The 12,525-nt window shown below is 37.6% G+C and overlaps 1 long non-coding RNA gene across 3 annotated transcripts in view; it reads left to right on the top strand.

Annotated features, from left to right (window-relative positions):
* The first annotated feature begins 5,489 nt into the window (after nucleotides 1-5,489).
* Nucleotides 5,490-12,525, top strand: part of LOC110828938 (uncharacterized) — a 240,966-nt gene continuing 233,930 nt past the window's right edge. For all 3 annotated transcript variants that reach the window (XR_015533937.1, XR_015533936.1, XR_015533935.1), the window contains exon 1: nucleotides 5,490-5,826. This is a non-coding gene — a long non-coding RNA (uncharacterized LOC110828938). The remainder of the gene's footprint in view (nucleotides 5,827-12,525) is intronic.

The following is a 12,525-nucleotide window of genomic DNA, read 5'->3' as shown; positions in this document are numbered from 1 at the left end:
GAATTATAAATCGTGTACAAGGCTTGAAATAGGGACCCAACCGCAGTTAAGGTTGATTACCATTAAAGAGCTTAGCTCTGTGGTAATACGTGTAATTTTAATTTGGAAGTCGGGGGTCCTTCTTTCGAAACGTGGCTATATCTCTGGTTGCCCTGACTAATTTTCCGTCATCCACTAAAGTAAGATGTCTTCATACTGTGCACCATTATTATTATTATTATTATTATTATTATTAAGTGTTCTGTCTTACGACAGGTCCATTGCTCTGCCCAAAAAGAGCTCTCCAGTTGTCCCTATTCTCGGCTTCTCGCTTTAATTCCTTGAACGTCTTCTTCTTTCCTTGTTTAAGGTCGTCGGTTAGCTGTATCAATCTTCTTCCTAGTCCTCTCTTTCCTTCAACCTGGCCTTCGGTGATATCACTCATTAATCCATTCCTTCTCATAATATGTCCCATCCAGTTAGCTTTCCTTCGTGTAATCGCCTGCAGAATGTTTCTTTGCTCATTGACTCTCCTCAATACTTCTTCGTTGGTCACTCGATCCGTCCACCTGATCTTCTCTATTCTTTTCCAACACCACATTTCAAAACTCTCCAGGTATTTCTGTTCCTTCTTCCTGAGTGTCCAAGTCTCTGCTCCATACGTAACACTTCACTAGTTTCTTCTTCATCTCCAAGCCCAACTTGCTAGTGAGAAGTATCCTCTTCTGCACCATTATAATCTTTAAAATTATTTGCGACTTTTCCTGAATAAACATCTTTGTACCTCAAACTTAATAATTCACTTAGTAAATAAATACAATAAAATGAACGAAGAATTAAATTAATACAAATGAATTATAAATAACTCAAGAAATATCGAAGTTCTAAGGGCCTTGTAGTAAAATGCGCTGTTTTATTTCATACACTAGTCGTTTGTTCTTTGTTTACAAATGTCTGCAAAACTTAAAGGACCAAGTTCGTCTACAACGTGTCTGCATGTGGTCGACATTACCTCGGGAAGCCAATTGTGTCAGACTGTATACAGACAGAGATGGACTGGCCCACAAGATGTTCTTCGCTCACTGTAGAGCGTGAGGAACGCGTATAAACTTAGAGGCCTGCTGCAAAACAGAATAAACATATGAGGCGATTGATTGAGTTTCCTCAGGGCTCAGATATGGTCAGTTGTTGACACGGCGAGACTGTACCCTTGTCTATGTGCTAATTTAAAACTAGACGAAGATCGATACAGGCGCTTGAAACGTGAAGAAACGCGGAACTAATTGCATCGACTACTTAATAAGAAATGATCGCAGCAAGTCAGAAAGCAGACAGAGTGTGGTGATTGCGCTTTATAAGTGACCTTTCACCTCTCGTAACTTCTCAGTTGGGCGACCCAAACATGTAACGAGTTCATGAAACGAGACCAGACCTGGATTCATTTACCGCCGTCTGCTAATTGATGAACCAAACGACTTGTTGCTTGAGAGACTGCATTTCCAACAAAAATTATATTAAGAAGGGGTGTCCAGTATCTGACGTTAGACACTTATAAATTTTTGGTGTTTTGCAAGCCTGCTTCTAATCCCAGTATTCAAATCAGAAGGGGTTGATTTTGAACTGAGCATGGGAACACTTTGTCACATTCTGGTGCTCAACATGGTTACCATTAAAGCAACTAACAGCGTGGAGTAGAATCTTTGCTGAGGTACAAGATTAATTTCCATGTTCATAAGAGTCTGCCTTTATCGTATGGGGGTCGTTAGGACGAGGGAAGCATTATAAAATTTCGGAAACTAGTTGTTTCATATTTCGAATCTAGTGATGATAATCTAATGCCGATATTGTTCTACGAACACGTGAACTCGTAAACAGATACGAAAGTTTCGGGGAAACTTACTGTCTTCGTCTTGAGGGCCGTGCTGACCTCATGTAAAATATTTACTTCCCAACATTCCCACGTTAGTCAAGTAGATGGAGACAGTGTGCTTCTCCTAAACTTTGGCATCTTCCAGTGAGTTCGCACGATGTTACAACCCAGAGGAACATCGTCAATTTTATTGCCGTGAAATCCAGAACCTCACAAACTTTATCTAACTCGCCACACGAAATACGTACCTTTCCTTTAATGTGAACCAGATAGTTACCGAAACGTCATGTATCTTTTAGTTCCCACAACTGGCAGTGCTAAAGTAGATGCAGAACCTCAGGATGTCTTCTGAGAGCCTGTCGAATAAGGGATCTACCGGCTACAGAACGGGAAATTCGGCACTAGATACTTCACGACGAAGTGCAGACTGAGAAGACGGAGGTGCGTCCTCCAGCCTGCACTCTGATGAGCATTTCTCTCTGTCACCTCGAACAAACCCGTGTTCGATTGTATCGGGGTTACATAGTTTATAATGTGACGAAAACAAGTACTCATTATAGTGTGGCAGGACAAACATTTTTCTTGTAGTATCACTTGCTGCTACTGTCTTCAACGTAGATAAGATCCGATGACACGCAACATAACCTGTTTAAAATGTGTGCTCATATTACAAAGCAAACCGATAACATGTTTCAGGATTTTAACTAATTTACAAGGTTCTTTCAACAGCGGAGTAAAGTAAAACGTGGTCATTGAAGAGTTAGAATTACTTACTCTTCGGAAAACTTACGTTTCTAGTCTGTTTCGTAGCTATTTTCATCGAAGGTAAGAGTGGTTTTCCTTAGTCCCTCCAGGAAAGTTCAGGGTTATTGAATTAAGACAGGATCCTGTAACTTTATTTCATATAGTTTACAGTTAATTATTCTCAGTTACCGACTTATTGAAGATAATCAAAGATATACACATTGTGACTATTGAGATAAAACACGCAGATCGAGTGGGGCTCGGTCTTTTAAAGGATCTTTTCAGTTTCTGTGGAAACTTCGCTCAGCAGACATGTTGATTCTTTCCAGCACTAGAAGTAGTTTGTTCAAAATACCCCGAAAGTACTGTACGTCACGTGTTTATAAATGAGAAGAAAGAGGAAGCTTAGATAAAAGACGAACAAGAAGACAAGGTAGACGGGGAGGGAGAGATGTAGATGAGACGTAAAAGAAAGAGATGAAACTTAAAAATAAAGAATTGGAGGACGAGACGAAAAACATGAGGTAGGGACAAACTGTAAGAAGAGATAGGATGATGGCGGTTGAGAAATGTGTGAAGAAAATAAGAATAAAAGAAGGAGGCATAGAATAATGTAGAGGAGGCGAGAGAGATAAAGAGAAGATAAAATGAGAAAGATAGTTGTTTTAAAATAGGAATTATAGGTACGTAAATTTGAGGCACCCTGTGGCCAGATAAGCCAATGTCTGTCTGTGATAAAGGTCTCAAATATCGCGTCATTAATTTAAAGCAACTTGCTCGGTTTTTTATGGATGAATATTTAATTCATCGGGGTGAAGTTGAGAGACGATCTGTGGGAGGTCCAGCCACTCTTAGCAACAGCTCCACGTGTCGTAGCGACCGCAGCTGTCCAGATGATTTGCAGCGTCATGAAACAGAGTTTTAATGATGTAAGTAACTCTAAGGTAAAGAGCAGTTGATAGTCCAACTGGCCAAGATATTACCTCATCTTATGGAAGTTCATTATCGTGTTGACAAGAGCCCACCACCGGTCCCTAAGCAAATTTACATTGCCGTCCTATAAGATCTGTTTTAATATTATAATGTACGCCTAGATTTGCGAAATGGTTCTCTTCCCTTGAGATTTGTAAACCAAAATGTTGTATGCCGTTTACTTTTCCCTCATGCATCCTACATGCTCTCTCATCTCACGCGGTTTGAATTAGTCGCTGAAAAATAATTGCCAAATTAAGAAATTACAAATCTTCTCATATTGTAGTTTTCTCCAGTTTCTTTTACGTTTGCTTAATCAGTTACATCAGGGTCGTCCAACTTTTTTCCTCGCTCGGGCCAGAATAGTTTTCCTGTTGGACCCAAGGGCCAAGAAAGCCTTACTGTCACTATTTTTGCAATGGCGTTATTTTTAATAATACTTATTCAGAAATTACAAATTACCATTGCATATGCTGAAATATAAATTGTATTTAAATGTGCACAAACCACTACAGAGTTGTATATTAGTTTAAATTTGCTCCTGCAACTGCTTGTGCCTCTAACAATTTTTACCTGAAAAACTTACACAAATTATTTGAACTCCTCTACTTTAATAGCTTGTGTCTGATTCAGTAACAATTTGTACCATTAGAACGTACATCTTATGCGTTTAAAGTCAATGGCTTTAGTGAGGGCACTGAGCAGAATGTTCTTTTACTAGTGACGGAATACCAACTTCTATTTTTGGTTTTTGATAAACGAAGGGTTGATCGTAACACATCCTCAGATAACGTGTACGTACATGTGGCATTTGTACGTAAATCATCAGAAGAGGCGAGAATCACAATTATTTTTTTCAAATCCTTAAGAGAAAATAAAATAAATGGGTTTGTACAAACCAGTAACAAATTAACAAATACTTTTTCATGCCGGATCCGGCCCGCGGGCCGCCAGTTGGCCACGCGTACTTACATCTTCCTCGACAATTTAAGGTTTGTTACTTGGTTCAGTATTTTGTACATCCCTGGTATAGATTGCAACAAGTGGTCTGTTTAAATTTCGTTGCTACTTTAAGGTTCAAAGTTCACTTGCCTAAAATTCTCATGTTACACTGAAGTATATTATCAGATTATGCATTGGTTTAATTTAGAATTTAGCATGGATTTCAACACTACCCGAGCTGAAATATGTACCGAATTTGATACTTTTCTGCCAACCTAGTTCGTGAGCTGTCTCTAACAAATGTGAAGCTGTGCGTGTGGTACAGTAATAAGCTGAAACATGATGCGCAGGCGCGAGAAAAGTGCCTGCTGTCTGCAGTAATTAGTTTCTAATTGAGCTACTGAATGATTTCATATGAAAGTAATGCTGAAAAGAGGCAACTTTGTGTTTGAGTGCAATCACGTTGCTAAGTTGCTATTATGGTGCCTGTTGGGTTAGTGACGTCGCCTCTTACCTTGTATTTATAGCTAATAATAATTTAATTTAATATATAAATTTATAATTTTGTTTATTATCGGATCCCACTGATTGCAGTGACACGAAACGTGATTATATTTAAAGAAATATGGCCTTGATGGACGTAACCATAATTCCCGTATTCAACGTTCAGAAAGTAAACAACATGTTGAAACATTTTCTTTGGTGAAAACTATCTTATAAATTAATCTAAATTTGTTTTTATAAAGTTTGTGAAAATATCGATTTGTACATTCAACATTGGTCATATCATCAGACGAGAATTTTTAATCTTTGAACGCGATAATCTGTTAATGTATCTAATTTGTTACATTATTAATCTGAAATTTAATTACTGTATCTCAAGGCATTTTAAATACATTTGGTGGGCACTTACACGAATTCTCGCATGTTATTACATGTTTACAGTTTCTTTGAATAAAAGGGAAATTATGATTAAGGAGGGAAATTTTTATTTACTGATCGACCTGATTTTGGCTGTCACTGTTTACTAAACGAACGCACCCGAAGCGCTGTGTGGGTAGGGGAGTTGAGTGATCAGTTTTCGTGCTTGTGTGACGTGTGTGAGATGGACGACATTAATTACGCTTTTTAAATAATAAATCAGTGTTGTTTTCGTGTGAAGTGAGATTTTTAATACGACTGCTGTAACCCGATCACGATGCGTGTGAAATTCGGAATTCGTTTAGTGAAAATGGCTGTTCCACCTACAGTCGCCAAGGTTATGTTGCACTGACTGGTTGGCTGTAATGGCTGGGGTTATATTACCTGTTACTGCATAGGTAGGTATTGGTCTTGGTAGATTAGCCTAAGAATATATTAGGGCTATATCATTTGGCTGAATTGCACTTGGAATAGATTATATTAGAGCAATATAATAGCGTCAGGCTGCTTTGAGTTGGATAGGCATGCAATGTTAAATTAAATGACTCCGTTGAAAACACGCCATTGAGCACAATATGAAGGCTAAATTGGGGTGAATCGTACTAATGTGTAGGAACGTGGCTTTGACTATTTCGCTGTGTTTTCTGTTGCAATCAAAATTCGGCAGTTGTATGGATACAAAGAAGAGTTATAATTTTATAATTTAAACGCTGGACTAATTTCAAATGAATCATTTTACATAAAAAAATCCTACATGCTTTTAATTCAAATATTTCAAAAGAAATGTATAAAGATTGTAACAAATTCAGGTTTACTATATTTTCCGAGAAATAAGTATATTATTTTAACTTTCATACAACGTTGTTTAAACAAATGTTAGCTCGTGCTACTGGGCTAAGATAAGAAAGATTTTGTTTAGGATTTGAGGTTTTCACGGCGACGAGTCTGAAGATTGCTGTCTTCTGCTTCTTTATCACCCTGATGAAGGTGACAGAATTTACCTCTGAAACGTTGGTGAACATCTACCAGACTACAGCAATTTTTTAAGATTCTGTAATTGTTTTAAGTTCTAGTGCATCAGCTGTGACCAAGATTTAAAAATCCTACCAATTTTTACTCACAAAACAAAAAAGAAAAGCAAATTTTCCACCTCAGTTCTTTGGTGTAGTACCTTGGACACAACTGTACATGAGAACACGACTGTTTCGTTGCTAAAATGACTTGAAATTGCTATATTAACTCATTTTTATTTTGATCTCAAGCACAATTCCACTAAGATATATGACGAAGTGACGATTACGTTCCACTCATTCTTAACCTCGGTATTAGGCGAAGTACAGTGCTAGGTTCACTCTCCGGCCGCCTTAACCCGAGACAAGAGATTCTGTACCCATTGTACAGGATACTACGTGCCTGCACTTGATAACGAAGCGAAACTACGTTCCCCTGCCGCGAACCAAACCCCGGACGTTCAGTATTAAATAAAATAAAAACTCTAATTATTACTTAAGAAGAAACGACATATTACTGTCCTGGTTTCAGCTATCCATCTGTTTCTTGGGCGACCAATAACCCTTCTTCCTTTTTGGAGTATAAAGGAAGGCCTAATTTCCTATTCTTATTGAGTCATCTCTTGCAGACGTTCTGACCGCCGGATTTCAAATTCCTTCATTTTATCTTACATTGAAAGCCCTTACAATAGCTCGGGCGGGTAGGCGCTGTTTTTCACCGCAGTGATTTCAGGTGTGGCGCTGGAACAGATTTCTATCCGAGTTCTTATATTTTCCCACCGTTGGTCCATTCCCATCCGTCACCTACTCAGGAGGTGTACGATAGCCCTGAGCAAGCAGCACGTGATCATGTCCTCAGTCCTAAGTTAGGGGATTCATCTCTGGTAGCTTAAATAAAGGACATTGTCGAAGTAATGGAACTCAGCCTTGCTGCAGATAGTAGTCACATCTGTGAGATTTATATTTAATGATATGAAGAATAAATGCATATTAATTGTCCCACTACAGGATTTTAATTGACAATAAGCGAACATTAAGACCACGTGAATCGCATAAATCGATTGGTTACATATTGGACTACCGCGGTTCAACTTCCGATAAGAATTTTCTTTCGAACCGATTCCGGGGACCACCAAATCACCCACTGGGTTTCGGAAACTCTTCTCCTGGGTGTTAAAGCGGCCGGAACGTGTATATGACCGTTCACTTTCATAACATTAGTTGTGTACACGGACAGGTTTTTTTTCAATACTTATACGTTCATAAGTCGCAAGATTGGGGATAGTTTCATCATCAGTAGACTGTACTTTTCATCACCTTAGTCGAACTCTTGACCCCAATCCAAGGCGAAGTATGGGCATCATACATTTTCACACCAACAGCGCCTTTGAACAATGCGGGGGTCAGAGCTCTCGGAGCGTTGTCTTGGCGACAGTAACAACACGGTATTCGTTTCGGCATTGTTAATAGTGCGCTGTCAAGGCGAAACTGAATCTCAGCCGACAAAAAAGTGACTGATCCTAATCAGGCTCGATCTGATGATACAACCATTAGACCTCCCAGGGTACAACACCGCTAATATAAAGGCACAAACCTGAGCCATCATCCACCGCATAAATTTAATCCATGAGATTCGTTTTAATATCATTTTTCAAACTCGTACTTCGTGTTTGGAGTGGGTTCCTTCCACAAAAATTCTGTCCACAGCCGAGCTAAAACACTAGGTGACTTGTAGGCCTGTAAATCGCGGAATTTTCCGTTTTGTCGTAGGCCTACCTATTTCCCGATCTTCATCGTCTTCCTAATATTGTGTGTACTTTATTGTTAAACATGGTTACATTCTTTATTCGAAATAACTAATGTTTTTCACTGCCTACCGTGATCATAATTGTTTTCGAAAGTAGCCATTTAATAAAATTAATTATCCTTTCCTTTGGTATCTTCAGACTCCCAGTAACAAAGACATTTTTGGGTTAGGTTAGATTAGGTTTCAGTTGCAGATGCTACAAGTAATTTGAGGAGTTACTTTTATCGAATTGGATACGCTATTAGCTGTTTGCTTGTTTTGTTGACAAGTTATTTCTTCGCCATAATTAAAAAAAATGAATAAACATAGTCAATAAAACTGTATAAGATGTCGAAAATATTTTCAATAGTCGATTAAATAATATTTAAACGTTCAGTCCGTATCTCAACGAAACCAGAACTCGTCTCCGTGGTAACAGTCAGTTGATTAAGGAAATAATTTTTGATTATTCTGAGAATAATACGAAACTCATAAAGAATTTCTGGGCAAAAGGAAGAGGTAACTGACTGACTGATTGACTGACAAACAAACAAACAAACTAACTGACTAAGTAGATGGCTATCGAATGTTAAAGCAGGCCGTACATATAATTACAGTTTTATTTTAAAACGTTAATAACTGAAAATATGAAATTAATTTTGCCATAAGTCGTTGAGAACAAAAGAACAAATAATTTTCTTAATGTATCGTATCAGTAATGCAATACACAGCTGGCTGTTAATGAAATTACTCAACCGATTTTCGTTACAGCGTGCTGTAGTATCCGGTCTCCATTTTCTTTCTGTTATAGATCGACCGTCTTGTCGGTCTGACTGTTCCCAGTTCGACCTCTTGAGACCCTCGGACAGCCACCATAATTACTTTCCCTTGAATTATGACAGGCCGCTCTATTTGCCCCCCCCCCCCTTCGCTTGTTAATAATTTTAACACGTGATGCTCATATGTCGCCACTTACTTCTGCCATTCCACTTAGCGCTTAGTGATGGAAAGATATTCATGGTGAAAGCTAACAGGTGTGTGGTAGTACCGTGTTCGAATCTTCGGCTATTTTGATCAAGGTTTTCGTGCTTGTACCTGTGAAAACCATGATTATATCTCAAGATAGGCCACGGTCATTTCCTCTAGACCATGTGTTCACAAGCTTCTCATCCATATTGATACCGGTCATTCTCTGCTGCAGATAATAGCGAGTTATTAACTAATTCATCGATCAGTCGATCTAACACTATGAAATTAAGGGAAGATTCAAAATATTTTACCTCGCCTCACTTTTTTATAGAATTCTAAATATTAGAACCTATTTGAGTTTACCTGTAGTTTTATATGGGAATCAAATTGGTTTCCTACTCGAGGAAATGAATGAAATTTACGAAGAAAGTGTTAAGAAGAAATTTGTACTAAAGCTTTGAAATAAGATTAAAAGCTACGTAATGAAGATCTTCACAGTTTTTAATCCTCATAGATAATAATTAATTACATAACATTTACGAGAGGCATGTAACACAAATGGAGCGAAACAAGAGAATGTATGTGTACCATTTCGGTTCGAAAACATGTTGATTCTGCCCTCTTTGCAAAAAAAAAAAAAAAAAAAAAGTTTATTTAATGATATGCGTTTAAACATTCCTGTTTTAGGCTACATCATAAACATTGCCGGTCTTCATACAAAAGTAATCATGAAAATTGAGTGTTATGATAATTGCAAAAGATTAAAGTTTTTAAGATTATGTATATATTTGAAATGTTCTTTTAGTGGAACTGTTGTCTACTGATAAATTTACAGAGAAATATATAGCATATTTATAGTTCGAATATTGTACTTAATTATTAACCCTTTGAAGCCCAAGCTCGTCTAAATATTATTTAATAAATCAGTCCGTACCGCGAAGAAAACACAACATTTCACCATTACAACTGTCAACTGGTTGACGCTGTTTAAGGAAATAATCCCTGTTTACACTGAAAACAATACGAAACCCATACATACAAAACGCAGAGTTATTAACTGTGTGAGGCAGGTGGTACATAAAGTTACCACTGTTTCCTAAAGGGTTAAGTTACATTTTTTTCTAGACTCACGTTACGTTTGATAATATTTGAAGAGCAGTAGCGTTATGTTTTTTTAATGTTGGGAATTTTTTAATCTTTGTTGCATTTCGACATGTTTAATTTTGATCGTGTGTTGTTACGACAGGAATTCTTAGCGTACAACTCTTATATATACCCGGTCCAACAGATTATTCGTGACTTGATACTGAAACACAATTTGAAGTTATTAAATGTAGTCTACAGAAATAATTAACTTCAGGGGCATTGTAAGGTACGTTCCACGTTGGCTACACTGCTTACACTTATGCGTTCTGTTGGCATGCAGTATTTTTTTCCTATAGTTGGAACATTATTTTTATTTTCTCATCTATTCACCATTTTACAGAGTGTTTACTTCCATGTACCTGAGACAAACCTTGGCCGTGAGGTACATAATGCAGCAGCTATTTCCGAAATACATTTTATTTTTAATACGTGTTACATGTATTATATAGTTTTATTTTTAGAGTCGACTACATATTTTACGACAGCGTCTTTCAAATGATATATGTGCTCCTAGAATGGCAGTTTTCTGAAGTTCCCTGATGTCCTGTTCGCCCAGAATGTTGGCCAAATATTTTCTGAGCGACCTGGAGACAGTTCCAGTTGCTCCTATAATTATTGGGATTACTTTTGCTTTCACTTTCCACATTCGCCGTATTTCAATGAGAAGGTCCTTCAATTTCAAGATCTTCTCTGCTTCCTTCTTAATCACATTCCTGTCAGTTGGTTTTGCTATATTAATTAAGAGGCAAGTTCCATTTTTGTTTCGAATTATAATAACTGGTTTATTATTTGGAATAGTTCTCTCTGTTCTGACTTATTGATTCCACAAAATAGTTCTTTGGTTATTCTGACTTGTCTCAACTGCCTTCGGGATGTGTTCATACCAATGATTCTTTTCTAGCTTTACCCCAGCTTTCCTGCATATGTTAAAATGCAACTGAGCACAGGCACGATCATGTCGTTGTATATATATTGCACTTTTGCCAGCACGGGACATCCAGACACAACGTCATCTGTCGTTTCATCAAATTGCTGATATTTATTTTTATTTTTATTTGTAACTGATTTATGTTTAGTGTTAATGTGAGGGTGTATCTTTAATGTGAACACTGTTGTTTATTAATTATAACTTAACAAGGCTAGACTCCGTGTGCACTGCCACTGAAACGACTGATTCTATTATACTGTTTGGGCTTTCTTGAGCTGTTTATTACTATTCGGCTGGTCAAAATTTCTTTTTCCTGCCTTTAAGAAACTCGGAAGTTTCATCACCATATTTATAAGACCCAGCAATTGGAACCTATCTTGAGCCTAGTAAATTCTGTTTGAAGCTTCACAATACATTTCCTTAACCCTTATCCATGTTACAAACGATATATTTCGATTAGACTAAAACATCGAACGTTGCTGATTCGAATCTCAGGCTGGAAAGTGGTTTTATAAAGAAACTAAGAAATATCTGTTCCTGAGCTGTGGTGAAACGTGTACTGAACCTCGAGGCACCACAAACTATTAAGTTAATAAATTTAATGAAAGGAAATGGAGCAGGAATATCTGCTATGACGAGTTGTGTACGTCATTTCTATGAAGATACCTTGTCACTTCTATCGCTTTGTGCAGCTACTTTAAAGGCCAATTTTTTTTTAGTATTCCTTGATATATTCGTTTCCGGTTACGTAGGCCTACTTAAGAAAATTGTGGTCAGATTTACTGAAAATATGCGTGCACAGTCACTAAATAATTCGCCAGTTAAAACACATTTCATTATGTAGCAGCACGTGACCTTATTTATGCTTGTAGCTACTTAGGGAGGAAGTGACCGCCTTCAGAAATGGGCTCCACACATTTTCTGTCAGATTTCGTCATCAGGATGGCGAGATGTTTCCCTATACCAGGTCTTGTAGACAAAGATTATTATTATTATTATTATTATTATTATTATTATTGTTGTTGTTGTGTGGGAGAGGAGTTGAAGGAGACTGGATGTTGGTGGCCCAGGAGAGGGTCCGGTGGAGGGCTTTGATTAGTTCGGTGATGAACCTTTGGGTTCCGTAAGCTATCTAGTTAGTTAGTTGTTGTTATTGTAGAACTTGATATTTATGTCCGCCCATGAAACGTCTGTTGCTATGCGACAGCAGGGCTCAGAGATACATTGCTACGAAAGATTTTAATCATCTCTCAAATCG

The sequence above is a fragment of the Zootermopsis nevadensis genome, unplaced genomic scaffold (assembly GCF_977971745.1).
Source record: "Zootermopsis nevadensis isolate Lab colony 2312 unplaced genomic scaffold, Znev_1.0 Znev_ptg000007l, whole genome shotgun sequence".
NCBI classification, from domain to species: domain Eukaryota; kingdom Metazoa; phylum Arthropoda; class Insecta; order Blattodea; family Termopsidae; genus Zootermopsis; species Zootermopsis nevadensis.
The sequence above is the reverse complement of the archived record's forward strand: the minus strand, read 5'-3'. Positions and strand labels throughout refer to the sequence as shown.